This window comes from Phascolarctos cinereus, unplaced genomic scaffold (assembly GCF_003287225.1).
Source record: "Phascolarctos cinereus isolate Bilbo 61053 unplaced genomic scaffold, phaCin_HiC Scaffold_2;HRSCAF=192, whole genome shotgun sequence".
NCBI classification, from domain to species: Eukaryota; Metazoa; Chordata; class Mammalia; order Diprotodontia; family Phascolarctidae; genus Phascolarctos; species Phascolarctos cinereus.
The window spans coordinates 38,099,202-38,111,214 of record NW_027555625.1 but is presented as its reverse complement, the minus strand read 5'-3'; the positions used below and the strand labels follow the sequence as shown (position 1 = coordinate 38,111,214).

Genomic DNA, 12,013 nt, shown 5'->3' with positions numbered 1-12,013 from the left:
TTCCCCTCGTGGTATTTTTTTGTGTGGGGTCTCACACCAACAGCTAGCTTACTTCTGATTCCCCAGGACTACTCCCATACCACTGATTTCCAGCTCACTGCTTATAGGCCCCTCTCCACTTTGTTACCACCATCATCTACTGTCTTCTTGGGTCTATTTCCATTTCCACTGATGATTTGAACAGCTGGTTTAGGTTTGTCTTCTCTACTCCATCTTTGGTAATTTCAGTGTTGCCATATATGCTCCTTAGCAGCAAGAACCATGATAAAGAAGGGGAAAAGAGGTATCTCCTATAACAACTAGCCCAGCTGCTTGCACAGAGTGCCCTGCACACAGCTCTATAAATGTGGCTTTCATGACAGCTGAGTAGAGCCCTGAATCCTAGCAGAGGGCAATCTGTTTCCCTCAATTTAAGCCTGCGTGGACCACACCAATATGGCTTCTTTAGCTCCCCTAGGACTCTACAGAAGGGTGAAAACAGAAGACTTTCTGACCTGAAGTGCTCTGCTCCTGAATAGGGGTTCAGAAATGCAGCATCTTCAGGTCACTGACACCCTAATGTTGAGATCACAGATCTGTATCGCTGGGACTCGAGCTTGTCAGCTTCACAGCATCCACTGTGAGGAATCTTATGTTGAGACAATGGAATTTCAATTAAGCTCAATGAAATGATTTTCTTTTATTGATTTGATTTTATTTCTTTCTCTTTTTCTTTTCTTTTTCTTGGAGACTCTAAAGAATCAGCATTGATTAGTCAATAGGAAACAGAACATCAAATATACAAATCCAACATTGTTAGAAATAATTTGGTATTAATATTACACATCTCATGGAGTCTTCCAGTGACATGATCATCCTTGTGACTCTGCCAGTCATGGAATGCATTTCTTCACCACCAGGGTGGAAAGATCACCCTCTAAATCTAAATCACAATCTCCCAAATCAAAACTGAAATACACAATGTGATATTAAAGTTGCATAGCTGACCACTTGAATTTTCATCATTTATATTTTAAAGTTGTTGCATCCGGTTTGCTGATACAAAATCTCCTGTTTTTGAATCTACTTTAAAGAAAGGATTATATGCTCCAACTCCTCCTGTGCCTGATGATCCTAAAAAAGATACAAACACATCATGAGATTTAACATGTTTAAGATACGTTTTTCTTCCTTTCCCTAGAAATAGTTTTTCATTTTTTCCTCTTACGGATGGAGGGAAGGGGATAGATTTCTCAGCAGTAATTATTACAAAGAGCATATGTAATAAGATTGCATGGGACTAGATATGATTCACGATTCTATGAAAATTTGGAAAAGCTTGAGAAGTGTTGCAGAATGCTTGTCCCATGTAGTAGAGAAACTGGAGGGGTCAAGGAAGCAGGAAAAGAGGGCTGGGGAGAGGGTTGTCTTTCTTGGAAGCTTGACATGTTGGGATTTTCCCAACACAGGGACACAGACACTTTTTATGTGGAGGGATATAGATGTAACACTGTAGGTAGCATCTATATGTGGCACAGGTCTGGAAAGCACTTTTACATGTATTATCTCATTTGATTGGATAAACTCAAGGTGAGGGATCTTGCCTAAATACATCATCTTTAGGCCTAAGAATCACACAATTTCTATCATTCCAAGGCAGTACTGACAGAGTGAGTAGCCTTACACTCTAAGTACCAACTGTCTCAACTGAAATGTGCTTGTGAAGTCTTAGGTCATACACAGAGCCCCAGAGGCTAGGGGACCATCTCATCCAGCCCTCTCATTGTACAGATGATGACAGTCTCTGTCTTCCCCAAGGCCAGAACAAATATACAGCAGAGTTAGGAGGAGACCCCAGGGGTCCTCCTCTTTCCACCACAACAAAATACTTCAAGAATCAATCCCATTGTGAATTTCAGTCTCCTCCTCTGCAAAATGAGGGACTGCATTTCTCAAGAGTTCACATTCCAGCCCTAAGATTCTATGATCATAGACATACCTTTTTTCACACCTTATAGAGTTAGTCTTCTTCCTAGCATCAACAGTTAGAATATATTCATTAACTACTTCTTTAAAGAATATTAATGCCAACAAACGGTGACCTTTGCTTATATGTGCATAAAGATATATTCTCTTGGAAAATGGCAGTTCACTGACATGCTTCACAAATGAGAGATTTAGTAGGGATTATTACTGATAGGACCCTGAAACAATGATTTATCCAGAACTGTCACATGTGCCATATGTATATCTAAGTGGTTTCTTAATGAATCAATACTTTTATTTCACTTTAATTATTTTTAATGGCAGAGAAAAATAGAATTACCTCTGTACTGAAATTAAATATGAGAAAAATATCAGTAACAAGAAAAAGTCAAGAAAATAATACATTTACTAAGCAATGTCCTTTTTGTACTTGGACTCTGATATCAGTACCATGTGACTATTTTTGACAAATAATTACTCAGAGATTTCAGGTGTCTTTAGAAAGTCTCAATACTCTTCCCAAGATTAAATAATAGGAAGAAATGGCACATAAAAAAGACTTCCAAGATGCCTGCAGTTTTAAAAAAAACCCCTCCCCATTATGATGGAAAAAGAAGGCCATTGTTATGATAATTGTTGTACATCACATTAATATAATGGAGTCAGTCAACGAGAATTTATTAAGAATTTACTATATGTCAGAGTCTGTGTTAAATGCTGGGGGTATAAAGAAAGGCAAAAACATGGTCCCTGCCCTCTAGAACATTACAATCCAATGGAGGAGACACAGCAGGCACACGAATAGGTATGCACGAGATACACAGAGAGTAAATGAAAGGCAATCCGAGAAGGGAAGGCTTTGTCACTGGTGGGGAGGGAGGGCGGGGAATCTCAGAAAAGATTTCCTGCAGAAGGTGGGATTTGAGTTGAGTCTTAAAGGAAGCCAGGGAAGCTAAGGCAGAGGTGTGTAGGCTGAGCATACAAATGCCTGGAGAGGAGAGATGGAGGATTGAGTTCAAGGAACTTCAGGCAGGCCAATGTTGCTGGATCACAGATCATTTGGTGGGGAGTAAGGTGTCAGTAGATTGATCATAACAACACACATTGATAGCAGATGGCTCTTCTACATACATTAACTTAGGTTAATTCACTGCACTTCACTCCATCAAAGGTTTATTCAGCGCCTGGGGCATATAAAATAGTAGTAGGAATAAAAAGATACCAAAAGAGACAGTCCTAGTTCTCCAAACATGATAGCGAGTAGTGGAGGTAGCGTGGAAGAGATGGACTGGGGATGAGAGACATACATGAATGAGGATGAAACTTCTTGTTAGCAGCAGCGAGGTGGCGCAGTTGATAGAACACTAGGCAGAGTCAGGAAGACCTGAGCTCAAAGGCAGCCTCAGACACTTATCAGCTGTATGACTTTGGGCAAGTCACTTAACCTTGTTTGCCTCAGTTTCCTCATCTGTAAAATGACCCAGAGTAGGAAATGACAAACCACTCCAGCATCTTTGCAAAAACACCCAAATGGGGTCACAAAGAGTAGAACATGACTGAATACCAGTAAAAACAACTGCATCAAGTGTTATGAGGAATTTGGGGTGGGGGAGGGGGGACAGAGCCTGTGGAGTTGGAGGTTTCAGATAAGGCTTCATAAAGGAAGACTCTTCCCCACCTCCCAGAGCTGGGTCTTGAAGAACTATTTCAAGAGATGGAGGTGCCAGAGTGTTGGCCTGCTCGGATCTGCACACAGATGGTGAGACTGTGGAGGAATTCATTTCCATTTGGCTGGAATGTGGTCTATCAAGGGGACCAGTGTGAAACAAAGCTAGAAGGCAGGTCAGATACAGAGTCTGGGGGCTCCCTCAGGGCAGGAACCCCTGAAGGGTCGGCAGTAAAGCAGGCACTGATCAGTCTTGTGCCCAGGACCACGATTCTGGCAGCTGTGTGGGGGCAGAAGGAGAGGGGAGACTCTGAAGATCAGTTAGGAGGCCATTCTAATGGAGAGGGCCTGATAAGTAGAGAGAAGGGAAAGCTCTAGCTTGCACGTACTTGGGTGTGCACATGTTGTCAGGCTCCCTTCCTTCTGAGAGAAGGTAAGCTCCCTGAAGGCAGGTTTTATCTTTTTTTTGGTTTTTGTCTCCCCAGATCCCTTTCCCACTGACTGGCACTTGCTACATGCTCATTGGATTGAACTGAATTAACTCAAGAAAGATTGTGGAGGTGGAAGTGACAAGACTTGAAAAGTCACGGAATGAAGAGGGGAACAGGAGCGAGAATACGTGGAAGTAAGGCTCACAGTGAACATCCTTCACTTGTTGTGGATTCTGTGCCTTCCTTGGTTTCTTTTTAATAGTCTGCATCTAGTGTCCCATTATGATTTTCTCTGCTCCTTTTCCAATGGCAAGTATTACTACAGTGATGTTTTAAAGTACTGTTTTTATTTGCTTAGGAAATATTCCATCTAGAAACGTAATTCATTTCCTTTTTTTTTACACTTGAGTTTTTTTCTCCACAGCAATGAGTTTTAATGCTTCTGCCGAGGCTAACAGAACAGTCATTATTTATTTAGCTAGCATCCTCACACAGCTTTAGACGGAAGAATCCTACTTATTTTAAGAGAAGAATGTTTCCCAGGGCCTCAGGTTATCCACTTGGGACCAACAGGAGGCCACATGACCTGAACACAGGCTGCTATTTCAGAGCAGGAAATCTAAGCCTCTGAAAGCTAGAGTGTGGATCCCCTGGGCCCCAAGTCTAAAAGAGAGGAAGGGGCTCCCAGCATACAGATACTGGATAAGCGATTTCTGTCCTGGGGGGTTTAATGTGTTGGTGAATCTTCTGCATTGTTAGCAACTTTGTAAGTGTCAGCACTGAAGCAAAAGCAGTTTGTAACCTTTGGGCTTATCCCTTTTTCCTTTGCCTTAGATTTATTTATGCTTTTGTGTCACAACTCCCTTCCTTCCTTTACCATGTTACAAACTCCTTGAGGACAGAGAGTGAATCATATGAATTTTTGAAATCCCCTCCTGTGTTCTTGTCGAATTGAACTTGTTTAGAAGGAATCTCCACAGCAAGGGATCCTGCATAGATCTGAACAAACCCTCCACTTAGGATCATATGGATCTAGAACTGGAGGGGTCCTCAGAGGCCATTCAGTCCACCTCCCTGTCTCCCCATTTTATAGATGAGGAGGTTATGGGATTGGCTGAACGTCACACACGTACTGAGTGGCAGAGCCAACATTCGAACTCAAGACCTCTGATACTAATTCCAGCACTCTCTCCTCTGCTTCCTCTCTCCTCATTTCAACCCAGTTTTGCCTTATTTTTCATAGAATCAAAGAATCATAGCATTTTAGAGGTAGAAAGTAACCTAAAGCCCAGGTAGCCCACTTCACACCCACAAAAGAATCCCCTTCCACAAGACATCTGTTCTATGGCCCTGCAGTGAGGAAAGAACCCACAGCTCCTGGCAGCAGCCCACCTCACTCTGGGACAGCTTTAATTGTAAGGAAGGTCTGTCCTTACTTCAAGTCTAAAGTTCCTGCTCTGCAGCTTCTACCCATTGCTTTACATTCCATTTGAAAGGTAAATACATGGGGCCTCCTCCCTCTGAATTCTCTATCACAGCGCTCCATTTTCTAGGAGGAATGCAGCAATGAGCGGCAGGCAGAGAACACCTGCTAATGGTGCTGCCTGATAGGTACTGCTCACTGGTTAGCCAGAACTTGTATGTTTCCTAAACTTGGCTTATGACTGGTAGTATCCAGTGGTATTCACACAGAACTTTTATTTTTGCTGCATGTTGTTAGTGTTTTGATATTTATTTTATATTCTATTCTTATGATAGTAGGAACAGTATAAAAGTTGATCCTGAAGGAAAACAGGAGAAAACCATAAGCATCTGAATTACAAAGTCTGATATAATGCCTTGTTTTAACCATGTCAGTTAGGGTAAAAATTTTCTCTCATGTGCTCTGAAATTCTATTAGTGAGAATTTATAAAGCAATTCATATGGCTCATATATAATAATCACAAACATAAGAACTGAGAGGGGCTCACGAGATCCAGTAGTCCAAACCCCTTATTTTACAAATACAAAAAACAGGTTAAATGGCTTGTCCAAGGTCACACAGCTAGATATGCTGAAACCCAGACTAACCCAGGTTTCTCGTCTCCTCGTCCAATACTCCTTCTGCCACATTATAGTGCACCTAATTTTTGAAGGTTCAGATGCTCCATCTTATAACATAACGTGAAAAGAAAGAACACTTTAGCATGTGCTTGTGGCTTAATCACTAACCAACAGAGTAGCAGATGAGGGGAGGGCACAACACCTCTTTTCTCTTCTTGAGGGCAGGAGACACCTTCAGTCCCATAGCCAGAGTAATGTTAATCCAGAGCAGCTGTCTTGTACCGCATGTATCTGACCAAGGAGAGCCAATGGAGAGACTCTGGGTGGCCTAGGATGTGGCTCTTCATCGCTTGAGTTGGAAAAACAAGCTGAGTGCTTGGCTTCCTGTGGTGGGAGCTTACAAAAGAACTTGGCAGCTGAGGATTCTGGCCACTTGGTTGCTAAAAAGGCAGCTGTGTCGTAGGGACTTCAACAGCATTAGCCACAAGGTTAACAACGCATTTCATCCTGTTTGGTAAAAACCATTTCCACTAAAGCCTTCCTCTTCTGATGCCTCATTGTAGCATGTAACTGGACTCTGGCTCTTCAAGACTGTGCCAGTGTGCCATACGAGTAGAGGCTGGGAGATGGACTCTCATCTTAATGCCCGCCCACTTAGGGGCACAGAGGTTGATCACTGGAGGGCTGGACCTGAGGGCAAGAAGACCTTAGTTCAAATCCAACATGACAGTCACGAGCTGTGTCCCTGGGCAAGTCATTTAACTGCTGCCTGCCTCGGTTTCCTCATGTGTAAAATGGGCAAAATGGGGATAATAGCACCCACCTCACAGGATATATGAGATAATGTTTGTAAAGCATTTAGCACTGTGCCTGGTACATAGTGGATGTTTAATAAATGCTTTTTTCTCTTCCTTCCTTCCTTTTTCTCTTTGTTTGTTTCTTCCTTCATCTTAAATCTGTCCTTAAATCTTACCTTAAATCATCTGAAATCAGACCTTCAATCTGTCCCTTCTCCAATCTGTCTTCACACAGACGCCAAAGACGTCACTGATGCCACTTTCCTAGAGTGCAGGTCTGATCACGTTAGCTCCCTATTCAATAGCCTCCAGTGGCTCCTCCTTACTTCTAGAAACAAATACAATTCCTCTCTGGGTCACTTAAAGCTCTTTACAAATTAGCCCCTTCCCGTCTTGGCAGTTTTCTTACATAGTGCTTCCCTCTACAGACCTGATGGTCTCACTAGACTGGCCTACCTTGTATTCATTACACGTGACATCATTCCTCTCCATGTCTTTGCAATGGATCTTCTCTAATCTTGGAACGCTCTCCTGCCTAACCTTGAATTCTTAGAGTCTCTGGTCTCCTTCAAGATTCATCTTAGATGCCACCTTCAGTAGGAGGCCTTTCCTGGTCTCCCCCTGCCCCTAGCTGTTACTGCCTTCCCTTTTCATATATTCTTTCCTCCTGTATATTCTGTGTGTTTCTCATAGATGCTTATTCAAGTATATATTGAAGGAGAACATCAGCCGTGCAGGAATGAAAGACACTTGATGCGTGCAATCTGTACAGAATCAAAACATCACACTGATTAAAATCAGACTCCCCGATAAGGGGGAGCTCTTAAACAGGCCTTCTTACACAAGTAAATGTTAGGCAATAGCTTGGTAATCTGAGGTAGAACTGAGAAGAGAGCATTCCACAATTCTGCTACCACCAGTAGAGCTGTTGGGGTTTACTGCTATTCATTCCCTGCGGTTAGCAACACTCACCACTTCTTCCTTTTCAGTCCCAGTAATACTGAATTCCCAGTGGCCTAAGACTGAACCATTCCTCTCTGCAGCCCTCATTTCCTGTTCTCTTATCCCCATCTACTTTAACCCCGTGGATTTTATGCACCATTCCAGCTATCGTGTCTTCTCGAATTCCCATTCCATCACCAATACATTTCCCTTCATTTTTTACTTCTAATGTTTCTTCCATCTTCCTCTCTCTTTCTCTAATGTTCAAATCCCTCCCTCCCTCTCTCCCTCTTTCTCTCTCCCTCCCTCCCTCCCTCTCTCTCTCTCTCTCTCTCTCTCTCTCTCTCTCTCTCTCTCTCTCTCTCTCTCTCTCTCTCTCTCTCTCTCTCTCTCTCTCTCCCCCACTTCTTCATCTTAAAAACAGACAAACCTCACTTGCACCTAACATCTACCCTGACATTATCTTACTCTATGGCTCTCCTCTCTTTCACAGGCAAACCCTTACAAAAAGCTGTCTACATTTGTCATCTCCCTTTTCTCAGTCCCTCCTTAGACCTCTGCAGCCCAGCTTCTGACCTCATCACTAAACTGAAAAGGCTCTTTACAAAGTTACCAATGATCTCCTCATTGCCAGATCTTTAGCCCTGACCTCTCTGGACTGCTGACCGCTTCTCTTCCTAAATACTCACTCGTATAAGACTTCATGATATTTCTCTCTCAAGGTTTTCTTCTCACCTGTCTCACTGCTCCTTCTCAGTCTAATTTGCAAATTCATCATCTTCCCCCCGTATCTGTGCATATACTCCAAAACTCTGTTCTGGGACCTTATTCCTCTCTACACCCTTATCCCTGGTTATCTCATCAGCTCCCAAGACTTTAATTATCATTATCTCTGCAGATGCTTCTCCTTGCTGTCAAGGCAACAGCAACAGTTTTCCCCTTCGGACTAACAGCACTTTCAAACTCTACATTTGCACCTGCATAGTACAGTTTGCCTTGCATTATTATTATCTGAAGCGACAAAAAGTTCTCATTTGGAGTCATACGTCCTATACTGGACCTTAGCTCTGCTATTTAATACCTGTGTGACTTTGATTCCATTTTTAAAGCAAAAGCATAATTTGTGATCTTTCAGTTTCATTTCTTTTGGAATTTTCTTCTTTTTCATAATATCATCAGAATCCAACCCTCAGTTCCTTTAAAATTGTGTTGCTCCTAGCAAGCCAATTTCTTGTATGTATTTAGACACACATTATACATTATTTCCCACTGAATTCATTGTCTGCCAAGAATTAGCATTTCTAGAAATTAGTCATAATTCCATCCCAGAACAAATAGAAGTAAACAGCACTAGAATGAAAGAAACATTTCTTGATGTAGCAAAGTGAAATGCATGGAGAACAATAGCCATCATGTGTAGCAAATATTATGGGAGTCTACCACAACCACTTGTAGGTTATCAGCCTCCCAGTTGACTCAGCACTCTCTTCCCCACCAGCTCCTCCAAGGAAGATTCATCATAGGTGGAGTGACAAATTCAGAGGTAGAACCTATTAACCTTAGAATGGGCAAGCAGAGAGGGCTAGGCAAGCAGATCTGAGAATCATCTCCATAGAGATCATGGAACTTGGGAGCTGATGAGTTCATTAAGTGAAATAGCATAAAGGGAGACGGGAAGAGGAAGTAGGACAGAGTCTTGGAGGACTCCCGTCATTTAGTCAGCATAACCTGGTGAAGGTCTAACACTTTTATCGTCCTGAGCCTTAGAGCAATCCAGTGCTATGATTGAATTGTGCCTTATTAATTAGTGAAATTGCAGTTTTCTCAGCTCAAGGAACCACCTCAGTTCATTCAATATCAGTTGTTATTATAAACTGGAGAAACCTTTCCCAATAATTGTCAACAAATCAAAGGTATAGACAATTTAATATTTTGAATGTGATTGAGTTCACAGCCATTTACCTCTAACTCTCAATATGCACTTCTCACCAAGTTCCAAATCTTACTTCCTCCACTCTGGCCATTATTCCTAATCCTTCCACACTGGAAACTTTGACTGAACCCCTAGAACTACCCTGGGCTCTGATAGTTGAGCTTTAGACTTATCTTGTACCTGGCCTTCCATGACACTTTATTTTCCTCTTATGACTGCTTTAGTAGAATCTTATAAACTTTGGCATGTTGTCTTTCTTATGTTCTATGAACAAGCATTATTTAAGTGATTACTCTGTGTTAGGGACTATGCCAAGCCTGTGAGATACAAAAATTATCTTTGAAAACTATTAAAAATATACACAAGATCAGTGAGCTGAGGTGTAACTTAACCAATAATGGAAAATAAGTTATCAGCCCTAAAAGTGTAAGTCTTAAAAATTAAGAGAAAAAGAAACTAAAGACTACAGAACTTATAAAACTCAAGAGCTAGTTTAATTTAAGAAACTACTACACACAATTTATATTCCAGCAAAATTGAGGATTCAAAGGAGATGGATGAGTGGTTACAAAAATATAAAATACCAAAATTAGTGAAGCAAGGAATCAAGAGCTAAACACCGAACCTCAGAAAAAAAGAAACTGAGCAAGTCAAATTGGGGGTGCAAATCTAAAAAAGAAGGACTTACAGATGAATTCAATAAGCATTTAAAAGTAAGTCATAACTAGGATATAAACGTTATTCTCTAAAATAGACACAGAAGGCATTCTATCAAACACCATTTCTGAGACAAGTATGACCTTCTTTCCAAACCAGGACAAGGCAGGGCAGAGAACTATAGACCATCTCACTAAGAAATAATAAAATTTCCTTTTTAGATGATAGCTTATCATTCTAAGTTTATTTTTTTCTATTTTTATAATTTTATTGATGTGTTTTGTCTTCGCATTGCCTAAATTTCTCCTAGTCTTCCTCACTTTCCCTCCCACCAGCCATTCTGGATAACAAAGAAAACTTTTAAAGGAAAGAAAAAGAGGAAGAAGAAAAACAACAAAAACAAGCAATACATTGAGAAAGTCTGAAAATATATGTAAAGTTCCACATGCATGGATCTTCCACTTCTGCAAAGGAGTTGGATATATCTTCTCATACCTCTTCTTTGGGTCAATACTTGTTCTTTGCAATTTTGTAACATTGACTTTTGATTGTTTTGTGGGGTTTTTTTTCCATTTTACATTGTTGTACTTGTATATATTGTTTCTGGTTTTTGTTTTAAATAAGTTTTTATTGATGTCTTTTGGGGTTTTTGCATCAACATAATTTGCTCCAGTATCCCTTCCCATTTCCCTGTCAGAAAGCTATCTCATATAACAATGACAATAGCAACAAAAATAATACTTTGAAGACAAAGAAAAAGAGGAAAAATAATAGCATAAGTGATCAATAAATTGAAAAAGTCTTAAAATATGTGTAATATACCAGCTATCTAGCTGGATGGAGCATGAGAAGTAGAGTCAGAAAGTCATGAGTTCAGATCCTGCCTTGGACACTTCCTATGTGACCCTGAGGAATTCACTTACCTGCTGTCTGCCTCAGTTTCCTCAGCTATAAAATGGAAATAATAACAGCACCTCCCTCCCAGAGTTGTTATGAAGATCAAATGAGTTAACATAGTCTGTGGCTGTGTTAGGATTCCTGCCGAGTGTGAAGAGAGAAGGAAACACGTGGGCCAGGTGGGAGGTGTAAAGAACAAACTGTGTTTATTAATCTGAGGGTTAGGGTTTTTATATCTTAAATGCACGGGAGCATCACCCAAAGTAGCAAAAGCAAAGTAACAACAAGTATTTTTCTCATGGGAACAGTAACCAGGGGAGTTACCCTGAACTGTTTCTTTGCTTCCCTGTAATCTTCAAAGTCCTCCTATTCTCTTTGTTTGTTTGTTTGTTTGTTTTTTTGGTGAGGCAATGGGGTTAAGTGACTTGCCTAGGGTCACACAGCTAGTAAGTGTCAAGTGTTTGGTCTGAGGCCAGATTTGAACTCAGGTCCTCCTGATTTCAAAGCCGGTGCTCTATCCACTGCACCACCTAGCTGCCCCCAAGGTCCTCCTATTCTCAAGAGACAGAACAGGGGGGGTTGGGGAGCCAACATTCCTGAATTCCCACAGCCATCAGATAGAGGAAAGCTCAATGGAAAACTTGGGCAGGCCTGAATCCTCTGACTCTTCAGAGCTGGCCC

The 12,013-nt window shown here is 41.3% G+C and overlaps 1 long non-coding RNA gene across 1 annotated transcript; it reads right to left on the bottom strand.

The window, feature by feature from the left end:
• Positions 1-648: 648 nt before the first annotated feature.
• On the bottom strand, positions 649-8,246 carry LOC110203578 (uncharacterized). The gene is made up of 2 exons (XR_013484468.1): positions 6,275-8,246; positions 649-1,113 (listed from the first exon to the last, which is right to left on the bottom strand). It is a non-coding gene; the product is annotated as an uncharacterized LOC110203578 (long non-coding RNA).
• Between the last annotated feature and the right edge of the window lie 3,767 nt (positions 8,247-12,013).